This window comes from Triticum dicoccoides, chromosome 3B, assembly GCF_002162155.2.
Source record: "Triticum dicoccoides isolate Atlit2015 ecotype Zavitan chromosome 3B, WEW_v2.0, whole genome shotgun sequence".
In the NCBI taxonomy this organism is placed as follows: domain Eukaryota; kingdom Viridiplantae; phylum Streptophyta; class Magnoliopsida; order Poales; family Poaceae; genus Triticum; species Triticum dicoccoides.
This window is the reverse complement of record NC_041385.1, coordinates 787,317,544-787,331,305: the sequence shown is the minus strand read 5'-3', so window position 1 is coordinate 787,331,305 and position 13,762 is coordinate 787,317,544. Positions and strand designations below refer to the sequence as shown.

Genomic DNA, 13,762 nt, shown 5'->3' with positions numbered 1-13,762 from the left:
AAAACAATGAAGAAAATTTACTATGCATGGCTTAGATTTGAAAGAAAATGAATCCTTTGCCCTCCTAGTTGTTCATATTTTCGCTCTGCCCCCGCGAGATTTCTGTCAAGCTCTGCCACTGCTACCACGACCTATACTCGTGATGAAAAGGGGCACCTAACATCAATTGTTAAAAGGGTAAATTGGCAGCACAGCCTGTATGAACCAAAATTCTTGCTGTAGCAAGTTTTTTGAGCAACTAAAACAACAGGACGTGACTATTTATGTATGATTTGGAGTAGCGATTGTCTCATAAGGTGACCAAACGTTATATGATCTAGAGTAGTAATTATTTCCTAGTAAAAGAAATCTAAATTCGTGGTGACAACCAAGGCATGGAATAGATAATTACACGTAATTTGTTGGCCCCCGAGCGGAACAATTCGCTTGTACAATCCACATACCGAGAGATGTTTATGAAGAGCGAGATTACAGTTACAGAGAACCATATATTTCAGTCACTTGCCTCAACTTACCCAGCATGTCCTTCAGCCTTCACAAACTTAGGGAGCCCATCAGATAAACCTCTTGCAAAGGCAAGTTGTGTTTGAACACGGACTTCCACAACCTCCATACATGGGCGGAGCCAAGTAGGTACTTACATGGGTGTACATCTGTACACCTATTATTTTTGCCAAAAGAAAAACACTAGTATTTCTCAACACTAGTACGTGGGTATATATACATTTATGTGCAGTTTGCTAGCTATAATAATCTGAAAATTTAGTACCGTATAACCAAGCAGCCCATGCCCACCTATCATCTAACACCCTTTATATTTCCCCCTCAGCAAGAGTGCCATGCAGGTTAAGCCGCTCGCGAGGGCCCTTGTGGATGCCGGAGGTGCTGCGCGTGCGATGAGTGGGTGGGGCGCCTAGTTCGGGAGGAGCATCCGGTGAGGGAGGGGCGGGTGGTGAGGGTGGTGCGGGTGGTGATGGAGGGGTGGATGGTGGAGAGAGTGGCGGGGTAGGAGTAGGAGTGACGATCGGAAGAGGCGGGACAACTATGGGTAGTGTGTCATCGTCGGCGAGGAAGTCGTATGTGGCTGCGGTGGTGGGCTGTAGGGAGGCAAATGGAAAGGTCATCTCATCGAAGACAACGTGACGAGAGATGATGATGCGGTGGGTAGTGAGGTCCATGCACCGATATCCCTTATGATGAGAGGAATAGCCCAAAAAAACGCAAGCACTCGAACGCGGCGACAGTTTATGTGGCATGGTGGAGGCAGTATTGGGGTAGCATAGGCAGCCGAAGACGCGTAGTGATGAGTAATCGGGATGGTTGCCGTGAAGGGCAAAGTATGGAGAGCGAGCTGCAATGGTTTTGGTGGGAAGACGGTTAAGAACGTGAGTGGCGGCGTGAAGTGCTTCGGCCCAAAAACGAGGAGGTAAGCTAGCCTGAAATAAGAGAGAACGCACAATGTCATTGACAGTGCGAATGATGCGTTCAGCTTTACCGTTTTGTTGGGATGTGTATGGGCAAGAAAAACGAATATGAATACGGTGCATGGCAGCAAGAGAGTGGAGTTTGTTGTTGTCGAATTCTGGAATTCACGACCATTGTCACATTGTATGGACACGAGAGGTAAGCCAAACTGAGTATGAGCGAACGCACGAAAAGCGGAGAGCGAAGCGTAAGCATCAGATTTTTGGCGAAGCGGAACGGTCCATAGAAAATGTGTGAAATCATCAAGAATGACTAAAAAATATTTATTGCCAGAAACACTCAAGATTGGTGAAGTCCAAAGATCACAATGCACTAACTCGAATGGACGAGTGGTACGACTAGTAGAAGCAGAAAAAGGCAAACGTACATGACGTCCTAGTTGACAAGCATGACATAAAGGGGAGGGATTTATTTTTCTAATACAAGGGAGGGAAATATGCTCGGAGAGGCGACGGTAAGAATCATGGCCGGAATGTCCGAGACGACGGTGCCACACGTCGTGAGGGGCGGTGAGTGTGGCGAGGGCGCGAGGAGGCGGAGGGCATGTGAATGTGTAGAGCTCCCCCGTACTATTGCACCGAAGGATCTCGCGCCGGGAATGAAGGTCCTTCACAGAGAAACCAAAGAGGTCAAAAGCGACAATGCAATGATTATCAGTAGTGAATTGACGAACGGAAATAAGATTTTTGATAATGCTAGGTGTTACTAAGACATGGCGTAAGTGAAGAGGTCTGTTAGGAAAAAGAGAAGGAAGGGAAGAATGGCCGGATGTGGTGACGGGAACGGTGGAACCGTCGCCGACCACCACGTGACGATATATAGGATGATGAGAAAGGGAGGATAAGATACCGGCATCGGAGGAAAGGTGGGCAGTCACGCCGCTGTCCATGACCCACTCGGGAGCGGGCTGCTGCAACGTCATGTTGGTGAAGTGTTGGGCGAGAGCAGCGGTGTCCCATGATGGTGCCGATGTTGGTGGTGCAGCGTAGGGCAGCGCGGCGCCGTATGGGACGGAGCCGTAACCGCCGTAGTGGGTGCCGGGAGCAGCCGGTGGAGCGGCCATGTAGGCATGAGCGCGGGGGCCCGGAGCCCGTCCGAGGATGCCGCCGGTGTTGCCGCCGGAGTTGGTGGGGCGGGACTGCATGGGCCACATCTGGATGGCTCCTGTCCAAGGATTGAACGGAGTTGGCATGGGAGGAGCGCCACCGGCGGACTTGTATCCCTTTTTCTTGCCCTTCCCCTTGCCATAGCCGATGGCATGAGGATTGTGGGCGGGAGCTGGAGCCCGCCATAGCTGGCCGCCGGCCGAACCGGAAGGAGCACCATCGCCGCCTCCGGAGGACGAGCCGCCGCCGCTGGAAGGAGCGGGGATGGGTCCTTTGGCGGCATAAAAGGCAGAGGCCGAGGTGTCGTTGGAGCGCCGAGAGGCCTTCATCTCGTGGAGCAACAGCATGTTGCGAAAGTTGAGGAAGGTAGGGAACGGCGTGAGGAGGGGGCGATGTCGGCGACGCTGTTGAAACGCTCGTGGAGGCCCTTGATGACGTTGGTGACGAGCTCGGGATCGGAGACGGGCGCACTGACCTCGGCGAGGGCGTCAGCCGCCGTCTTCTGCAGGTGAAGGTACTCGGTGATGGACCGATCCTCCTGCTTAATGTTGTGGAACTCCTGGCGAGATAAATCTCGCGGCTCTTTTGGTTGTCGTTGAAGAGCGCGACGACGGCGGTCCAGACCTTGTACGCCGTGGCGGTGGCGGGGTCGGTAGGCATGACGAGGTCGACGATGTCCATGGCCATGGAGCCATAGAGCCAGCGGAGCACGAGGGCGTCGAGGCGGAGCCACGTTGGGTCGGTGGAGGGCGTCTCGGAGGTGAGGTGATCCTCGAGGGCGTAGGTGGTGACGGCGATGTTGAAGAAGGTCCTCCACTTGGGGAAGACGGCGCTCTTGAACTCGAGGACGATGGGGATGAGAGAGCGGACGTTGGGGATGGCGGTGGCCTGCGCCCAAAGGGCGGCGTTGGGGTGAGGAGCAGCCGGCTGAGCAGGCTCGGAGGGCGCCATGGGAGAGAGGTGGTGGCTGGCGGCGCGGGAGCAGGAGCCGGCGGCGCTAGGGTTGGAGGAGCGGAAGCGAGAGGATTCTTAGGCTGATACCATGAAAGATTTGGAGAATATTTGCCACACTTGGGCTTTTCCATTACATGTCAATATATAGACAGATTTACAATCCTAACCATAAATGGGAGATCACAACAATATCGATACTCCTCGATTTAGGGCATTAGAAGATATGTCACGATACGTGACATATTAGTCTAACACTAGATACGCCACTGCCTCCATAGAGCAGAGGGAAAACATCGGCATTAACCCCAGCTGAAGCAGAACCAGCCAGATAGATCAAAGTCTTTGCCCCTTTGCCCCTTCGCTCTTTCAGGAGAACACCAAATCCAGAGGACATGCCACTGCAGGTGTGGATTTTCTACCAAAACTAATCTAGAGAAACATAAAACATTTCCAATAAAAAAGAGACTACAACATTGACCAACCGACTTATCACCTAAAAATAGTCTACCCTTTCCTAGTGTGGCCAAAAGATTTAAATACACCCGCAAACTAGCCGCTGAGCTACAAAGTTCAGATTCTTCAAACTGAAAGAAAGTGTATGTCATTTGTTGAACCAATTACAACTTTACAATCTCTTTCAGCGAGGTGGAATGAACAAATCAGAACATAAAAAAAGTCTACGACTGTACAACCTCAAAAAATACATCTTTTATTTTGGGGAAAGGACTATTGTCATTAAACCTGAGTTCATTTAATAAAAATATGACTACTTAATAAGATAACAGAAATGTACCTGGCCTATAATAGACACGAGGGGTAAAATAACGTTTGAAAACCTCATCCCATCGCCCCACAGGTTATGTGCTATGCCCTCCAATAGGTAGAAACAGATAATTACATGACGAGGAAAGTTAAACTATAAATGACACAATCTATGAACAAAACAAGATGAATTCTGATTGAACATATGTAAACTGGTCAAATAGATTTTACAATCTGAGAGTTTAGCTATGCCCAGAACAAATAAAAATGGGAACAAGATCAAACTGAATATACTATGCTTCCCCCTGCATTCGGCAACGTAATCTGTTTAAATTCAGCTAATGTAACTTATTACAAATGAAACTTGACACACATGCATGTATCATATGGCTACGAATAACAGTGATTTTTCTAAGAGTCCCGGACAACTAACATGAACCGCTATAAGGAGCGCAAAAGTCACACAAAAATGGGAGGCGCTGCGAGCAGATTCGAACTCGCGACCATCACGAAATAACGGGAGCTGCTAGCCAGTTAAACGGTAGCATCCACATGCTCTACAGGCAGCGCAGGCTTTTTACCTACACATTCAGAAGCGGCGATTTTTGTTTTGAAACAACGTTTACAGAATTCCGCATTTCACTGAATTTTTTGAATATTTTTTAAATACCGAATATTTATTAGGTTATTTGAACAAATTTTGAAAACAGAAACATTTTCCAGAATTACAAAACAAATTTTGACAAGACGAACATTTTCTGAAATCTACAAACTTTTTTTAATACACGCACATTTTTTGAATCTGTGAATAATATTTCATAACAGAACATTTTTTGAAAACACGAATAATATTTGAAAAACTAGAGCACATTTTGAAATTCTGAACTCATTTATAAAAAATAGGGAAAATAGAAATTATAAATATATTTAAAAATGTTCACATGAGAAAATTTTGAAACGTTGAACTTATATAAAACACGAACAAATTTTAAAATTCAAAACATTTTTTAAAATAGTGAAGAAAATGCCAGTGGCTCGAACGGTCAGATTGGTCGACCCATTCTACCATTGTGTGCGTGATTGCCCGACTATTTGCTGCAACATGCAGTAAATAGGAAATTTCGTACGTTCGGGGAGTAGCGTCAATTAAACGGCGCCACGCACAGGAAGCCACCAGATTGGGCTGGCCCTTAGGTTGCGCGCCAAATCAGGGGAAATCACCGAAAAAAGAATGCTAGTGCGATGGATCGAACGTTGTAACTCTCGCTACTAAATGCTCATCACTAGCGACAAGAGCTTATAGGCTTCAGTATCTAACTAGGAAACTTGAAATACAGGAACTATCCATCAACGACCGGTTTACTATAGTGAACACATTTTTTTTCACTATTTTTTTCTGTTGTTCGGTATTTGTTTCTTTTACATTTTTTATTTATTTTAAAAAATTCTCAAGCTTTTATTTTTTAGGAAAAAATCAATAAATGTTTGCCTTTTCAAATTTATTCATAAATACAAGTATTTTAGTTTTTAAAAATTGTACAAAAAATTCAAAAAATGTTCATGTCTTTCAAAATTACTCAGAATGTCAAAACAAAATTATTTTCTAAAAAAGAGCAAACAAAATTTTGAAAGCACGTTAAAAGACTAGAAGGTTTTTTTTAAAAAACATGTTGTTTTTCTACATCACTTAAATGACATCGATTTTTTTCAATGGCTTGTATGACCAATTCAAGTCACCATGCCAAGTTGTTTTGGTTTTCAACAAATTTTCCATTTTCTGTAGTTTTCTCGGTTAAAAGAGACCGATAAATTGCAGGACGTGTCACAACTTGGATACGGTATCAGTAATCGTTTAAATGGATGCCTACCATGGGCATGCCCACCAGCTTACAAAAGTTGGGGTCATTTCAAGGATCTCTACTCCTAATGGAGCAGTTGGTGAATAGTCCGCCGGTTATTTTTTGCTGGTTTTATTTCGCCTCACCACTTTCGTTGGTTTTATTTCGCTGGTTTTATTTCGTCTCCTTCCACCTGCCTTTTCGCTTCACCACCCACATAAACCCATCAGATTAGTTACCATATAAATAAATCGCAATCAATCAAGTATTGATGATCAGATTAGTTACCATATAAAAAATAAATCGCAATCAATCAAGTATCGATGGGATATTTCCTTATATTGATGTGATTTTCCCTTTCTTATCATCAATCATCTCTACTGCCTAAAAAATGCATAGCTTTCCTTTTCCTGCCAACCGACCGCGTCCCGTCTCCCTACATCCGCCCTCGTTGCTCTGCCTCCCGCACGAAAAAACCCTCTCGTTTGACCTCCCCCAAACCCCGCACGATGGAAACACCCAGCTGCATGCTTCCCCTCCTCTCGACCGCTCCATACGTCTAGATCGCGGCCCCATCCCCATCCTCCTCTCACGTCACGGCGGACGATGGACTGCCGCCACCACCCTCCTACTCTCTCGCCGCCGCCGTCCTCCCGCTCGCTCACCGCCGCCGTCGCCACCAATCCCGACGAAGGCGCCGTTGCTGCTATGTCGCCTCCTTTCCCCATCCAAGCCTGACCATGGCAACGGCGCCCTCTCATGTGTCCTGCGGTGAGGTTTGGGGAGGCGCGACCACAATCCAGTAGGGATCTCACCGCGGACCCGTCCGCTGGGATGGGTGTTGCCTCCGTTGCGAATGGGATCGAAGGGAGGGACTACTTCGTCGTCAAGGTCGGCGAGGCAGCGGCCGATTGGGAGCCCGGTTGTGAACATGGGAGTTCGTCCCCATGGAGACGGCGGCCGTGGAGATTGGATGTGAAGCAACCCCACTTGTCGGTGGTGGAGGCTTGCCATCCATGTGATCCTTTCTTCTCCCGGTATCCCCATTCCTTGCCTCCCATTACAAAAGCGAGCATGAATGAGAGCAGGGGCTGATTTTCATCAATTCATTTCTCATATTTTTAGTTACTTTTTTGAGATTATACAAGATGCTCCCGATCTGTTTTGTCAAATTACTTGGATCGTCTTATGGAATTGACAGCCATCATATTTTTCACCTCATGTTATTTCTTAATCCTTGTCCCACTAGGCATCCACTACATGTTTGGTAATGACGTGATGTTGAGGCGGCTAGGAGAAGCTCAGCAGCCAGATCAAGGGCTATCGAGATGGATCTGGGAGCCAAGCAGTAGTTCTTCTGTTAAATTTTGGTTATTATCTTATCTATCGTTACGATTGTGGGATGATTGATTTTGACTCGGTGTAACATTTGCATTTGTTTCCCAAGCTTGTTGGCATAGATGCGTGGCACTGCGGCAACTAATCAAGAGCGAGGGCAGTGCACATCAGAGCTACGCTGAATGTAGCGAGCCAACCACGAATTGGGTATGTTCACACGAGGGATGGGAGAGGAGAGGAACATTAACATTTTTCATGATTTGGATGAAAATTTAGTTCGTAGTTTCTCCGTACGTGGCAACACACTAGCGGTACTCATGGGCTTAGGATGAAAGTAGCGCCAGCAGAATCAGTAGGTTGGATGGGAAGGCGGTTGTTGCCCTTGTCCCTTGGTACTAGCCTACCGTGGCGGCCTCACTAACTTGCTCATTGTGAATACGACTTCGTGGGGTCGCGAGTTGCTGCATATTTGTTTTTATCACTTTTTACAATATTTATTGATGTATCCCTAACTCATCGAGTCATTTTTAGCTTTGATTTCCCATATACGCCAGCCTAAATATCCCATGGTCAGAATATTTGCATGGTTAGTGGGCATTGCCCCTTTCTTTCTAATGTTTAGTATTTTATATTGCCGATAGAAATAATTTTATCCGCTTGATTTAGGAAGTGCACATAGGTAGGTCAACATATTTTGTAGCTCTTTCAGATGTAAAAGCATATGTTGCATAAGAAATTATTATCTTCCAAGCATACTCACATTTCACTAACAAATAGGGGGAGGTTCAGACTTCGGAGCAATGATAAAAAAGGTTTGTTCCTCACTCTTTTGTTGAAATTTTAGTTCCAAGTTAACATGATTTCTTATCCGCTTCATAAGTCATGCATTTGCTTAATTAGGTGATAAGTAGAGCAAAAAAAATTGATCATGTTATTGTGGGGTTTGTTTAAACTCCAGCATAAGGAATTCTGGTTTAAGAAAAAAGACTTTTGGCTTCTTTAATTACAAATTGATTGCAACATCGTGTTAGTATGTGATTTCTCACATCTGGTTATAATATTTGTGAAGACGTGCATTGCACGTGCACTTGGAAGCGGGCCCGTGGCCCGTGCCGGACGGCGCCGACGCTGACCCGGGCCACCTCCTCCGCGTATTCTTGGAGCTATGGCTGGCTGATTTACATGAAATTAATTCCCTCAGTTCTGGTGGCAAATATAATACACATAATCCATATTGTTATGCACTAGCGTGTGTGTGTGAAATAGATGGATTATGGTCTCGTACCCAATAAGATGGATATGTGTGTGTGTTAGAGAGAGGGAGAGGGGGAGAGAGAGTGAGGAAGAGGGAGGGAGAGTATGTGTGTGTGTGAGGATTTGATGGTAAAAAGATCGCCAATGTCGTAATATTGAACTCTCATAGTTAATGTGGCCCCGTTGCAACGCACGGGCGTTCTTCTAGTATCTAATAATAGACCATATTGAACGGAGGGTGTTCGGGTAGGCCAGAAGACTCTGTTTGAGAGCATGTTGTTTCCCGCCATTCTTGAAATGGACCTAGTTTTGTTCACATGACCAATTCAAGGCACCATGCCAAGTTGTTTTGGTTTTTGATAAATTCTGCATTTTCTTGAGTTTTCTCAGTCAAAAAAGGCCGATAAATGGTCAGACGTGTTGCAATTTGTATATAGTGTCAGAAATCGTTCAAACTTGACATGCATTCCTAACATGAGAATTCCCGCCTGCTTGCCAAAGTTGTGGTCATTTTGTGGATGTCAAAAAATAGATCATATTCAATGAAGGGTGTGCGGGTAGGCCAGAAGACTCCGTCTGAGAGCACGTTGTTTCTAGATATCGTTGTAATGGCCCCAATTTTTTTTCATGGATTTTTTTGACTAATTCAAGGCATCACGCCAAATTGTTTGGGTTTTTGACAAGTTTTACATTTTCTGGAGTTTACTCAGTGAAAAAATGCCGATAAATGACGGGACGTGCCGCAACTTGCATAATGTGTCAAAATTCTTTCAACCCCGACATGGATGCCTAGCATGGGATGACCACCTTGTTGTAAAAGTTAGGGTCATTTCAATGATGTCCAAAAAACACCATGTTCAATGTAGGGTGTTCGGGTACGCTAGAAGGCTCCGATCGAGAGCACGTTCTTTTCCAATATCCGTCAAATGGCTCTAATTTTTTTTTCTTGTATGACCAATGTAAGGCACCATGCCAAGTAGTTTGGGTTTTTGAGTGGTTTTGTATTTTTTAGAGTTTTCTGGTGAAAAAAGACCGATAAATCGCCAGTCATGTCGCAACGTGTATATGGCGTTGAAAATCATTCAAACCAGGCATATTTGCCTAAGATGTGCATGCCCACGTGCTTGCAAAAGTTGAAGTCAGTTCTGAGATTTTTAAAATAGCACCATGTTCAACGGAGATTGTTTAGGTAGGCAAAGGTCAGTTTGGGAGCACCTAGTTTCTCGACACCCCTTAAATGTCCGTATTTTCTCATGGCCTGGTATGACCAATTCAATGCACCATGCCAAGTTTTTGAGTTATTAACAAGTTTTACATTTTTTGGAGTTTTTTTGGTTAAAAAAGACCAATAAATGTCCGGATGTGTCACAACTTGCATTCGGTGTTGAAAATCGTTCGAACCAGGCATGAATGCCTATCATGGGCATGCCCAACTTCTTATAAAATTTGGGGTTATTTCAAGCATGTCTAAAAATAGACCATGTCCAACGGAGTGTGTTCGGGTAGAGAACAAAAGGATTCATCTGTAAGCACGTTGTTTTTTGACATCCGTTGAATAGACCTAATTTCTTCCACCGGGTTGTATGATCAATTCAAGAAATCTTATCAAGTTGTTTGAATTTTTTACCAGCTTTGTATTTTCTGGAGTTTTCTCGATGAGAAGGGACCGATAAATGGTTGGACGTGTCCCGATGTGCAAACTGTGTCGAAAGTCATTCAAACCTCACACGCATGCCTCATATGTCTGTGCGAGACTGCTGCAAGAAGTTGAGGTCATTTATCCATAGTTTAAGAAAACACCAGTTGGGGTGCATCCATGAGCATTTAGTTTTTCCTAATTTGAGTACTCCTATTATTTGTAATTTTTGTCATTATCCATCAACATGAACAAATTGTGTATGAAACTTTTACAAAGTGGAACACTTTTTCCGAAAATTTTAACAAATTCTGAATAATTTATGAAAATTTTGAACACATATGACAAACCAGTACTTTTTAAAAATTTATGAACTTTTTTGAAACACAAACATTTCTTAAATTTGGGAACAAAAAAATTAAAAATGTGATCATTTTTTTATATTCCAGAATCTTTTTATATTGTAAACAATATTTGAAAACAAGAACATTTTTTGGTATTCCAATTTTTCTTTCAAATGTTTGAATTGGTTTTAAAAAGAATAATAAAGTTCAAAACGAAGAAAACTAAATTAACCAAAAAATAAAAACCAAAAAATAGAAAAAATTACTTAAGCCTTCTCCAACTAGGCGACAACATCTCTCCCGTCGGGCTCCTGTTGAGGAAAACCCTAGTTGCCTCTTATTGCGTCAGACGGTCGTTATTTATCAGAGAACCGATCGATGCGAGTGAACATGGGCCAGCCCATTTTAATCAGTTTGTTGCCTTGACAGATGCCGGTTTTGGGAACCTTCTAGATGGTTCTAGGCTGGTTTTTACCGGTTTCTATACCTTTTAGAAGGTTCATGAATCAGTTTTTTTTGTCTTTTATTTTTTCTGTTTTTTTTTAATTACAAAGTTTGTAAAATGTTCAACATATTTATTTATTCATATTTTCACAAAATTTCAAATATTACAAATAATGGTCGCATTTTTAAAAATGTTTAGAGTTTCAAAATGGTCACGAGATCTTATAGTTTTCACCTCTAGCCTACCCCAACTTGTTTGTGACAAAAGGCTTTGTTGGTGTTGTTTGTTGTTTCAGAGTTTCAAAATTGTTTGTATTTTGAAAAATTGTTTGGGATTTCAAACAAACTTACTCAAGTTTCAAATTTTGTTAAGAGTTTCAAAATGTGTTCAACTCTTTGAAAAGTTTCTTTGCATTTGCTTCGCGTTAAAAAAAGTTGCATTCAAAATTCCCTAAAATGTTTAAATATGTTGCGTTCAAATTTGTTTCGCGTTTATAAAAAGTCACGTTCAAAATTCTAAAAACATATTGAAGAAATGGTCAACATCCATATCAAAAAGTTTAGCATGTATTGAAAAAATGTTCAGTGTGTAATTAATTTTTTTAAATGTGTGTCTAAATAATTCATATGTTTAAAAAGCATATTCAGAAAATAATTTCTTCATGCAGTTTCGAAAGAATGTTTTCTTGCGATACAATTTTGAAAGAATATTCATTCCTATTTTCACAAAGAAATGATAAAAAAGAAGAAAAAAAATGGAAACCGAACAACAAAAAAACATGAACATTTTTTACTTTGCAATGCCATTTTAGGTCTTTGGATGAGCTCAAATTGTGAAGTGGACGTCAAGAAATCTGTACGCTTTTGATTTTCCGTTAATAAGGAGCGAACCAACCTGTGGTTGGATGGTTAGAGGGATTGTGGTATCCCCAGCCCACCAGGGTTCAAATCCTGGTGCTCGCAGTTATTCCGTGATTTATTTCAGGATTTTCGGCGATGCGCATTCAGTGGGAGGAGACGTTCCCGTCGACGACGAGGCGCCTACGGTAACTTCATAAATCTCAAGATGATATGCCGGCTCAGTCTTTCAAAGGTGCTCATAGGGATAGAGTGTGCGTGTGTGCGTTCATAAGGATGAGAGTATGCGCGTGTATATAAGCGCTTGTGTCTGTACTGATGTTCAAAAAAAAAGGAGCAGAGAAGGAAGGAAACAACCGCCCAATAGGAAAGATCTTTAAATTGCCGCACTGCAAACTGACCAATATGGCAAGCTTGTTGTAGTCGTTAGGTCCGTGTGAATGACAACAGCAGGTTGTTTGTTCGAGTGTCCGGCTGCATCCTAATATTTTTTGGATTTCTCACTATTTCACTACTACAGAGACTGTTTGCTGCTGGGCCGGCCCAGTTGATCTTTCATGTACGCCGGGCTGTGTATGAACGGTACATACACATGATCTGTATAATTCTCAAAAAAAAATTAACATAGGCTGTATATGGGCGTGGATGCGTAAAGACCATTCTACCCTTTATTATAAAGGGGTATGGAAAGATGTCCTCCGTTAATGTGTTCAGGGGGTTGTACCGAAGTAAAAGTGTTTTTCTAAAAGAAAGAACAGGGAATTAAAATAACCATACACCTTTTTTTTACGGGAAATAACTATACACCTTAGTTTGCTCTGGTTTCATTGAACCCCATCCTTTGACTGCAAGAAAGTAGGAATAACCGGGAGGCCCTGCACCTGATCAACAGGCAAAGAGGCCTCACCTCTCGATCAACATCCCACAGCGAACAGCCATGGGACAGCTTGTGGACATACAGGTCGCCGACCTTGACCTTCAACCCTGCAACACAAGCACACCAATAGGTTACTTGAGGTTTGCTTTTGTAAACTACCTTAGAAAAGGTTGCAAATTTAAAGGAAGATCAAAGCTGGAGATTAAGAGATAGTGGTTAGAATTTGTTATGGTGGAGATAGTGGTTAGAATTTGTTAATCGTGAATGCATGAGAATATCCTTTTCTAATCAATTCTAACATTCGTGTAAACTTTTCAAAAGGGGTGTACAAAAGCATTAGCAAGTTTAAGAATTTGGAAAATGCATATCGAAATAAGGAGATGTCTTACATACCAGTGTGGGCATGGCAGGATGGCATGGTAGAACATATAATAGCAAGCACCACGAAAGCAACAACCATTGAGCACACAATCGTCGATCGTGTTGTAGTGCTCTTGGTGAGTGCCATGAAAACAAAGAGATTACTTCTTTTCTATTCCAACGCCCTTCTTATGTTCTTGTGTGTTCTGGTCCTGCAAATAAACTCTTTCATTCGCTGCTATTTATATTAGAGAGGCCCAATTACATCTTATGCAATGATTTTGCATCCAAGTATTTCTCCTAAATTATTGTTGGCATATCTTGCTGGTCCTACCACATCTTAGGCAAATATTATGCAATGATATTTCATTTATTTCTCATGCAATGGTGTTAATATCATGATATTATAGAAAATAGCATATATATATCTTGTTTGTCAAATAAATGCCAAATATTAGGCGATGATCTTCCATTTATTTCTCATGTAATGGTATTAATATCACAAT

The 13,762-nt window shown here is 42.8% G+C and overlaps 2 long non-coding RNA genes across 2 annotated transcripts; one reads left to right on the top strand and one right to left on the bottom strand.

The window, feature by feature from the left end:
• Window positions 1-7,398: 7,398 nt before the first annotated feature.
• Window positions 7,399-7,875, top strand: LOC119282263. The gene is made up of 3 exons (XR_005138668.1): window positions 7,399-7,515; window positions 7,593-7,690; window positions 7,811-7,875. It is a non-coding gene; the product is annotated as an uncharacterized LOC119282263 (long non-coding RNA).
• Window positions 7,876-12,663: 4,788 nt separating this feature from the next.
• Window positions 12,664-13,458, bottom strand: LOC119282262. Its single transcript, XR_005138667.1, has 2 exons — window positions 13,290-13,458; window positions 12,664-13,003 (listed from the first exon to the last, which is right to left on the bottom strand). It is a non-coding gene; the product is annotated as an uncharacterized LOC119282262 (long non-coding RNA).
• Window positions 13,459-13,762: the final 304 nt, after the last annotated feature.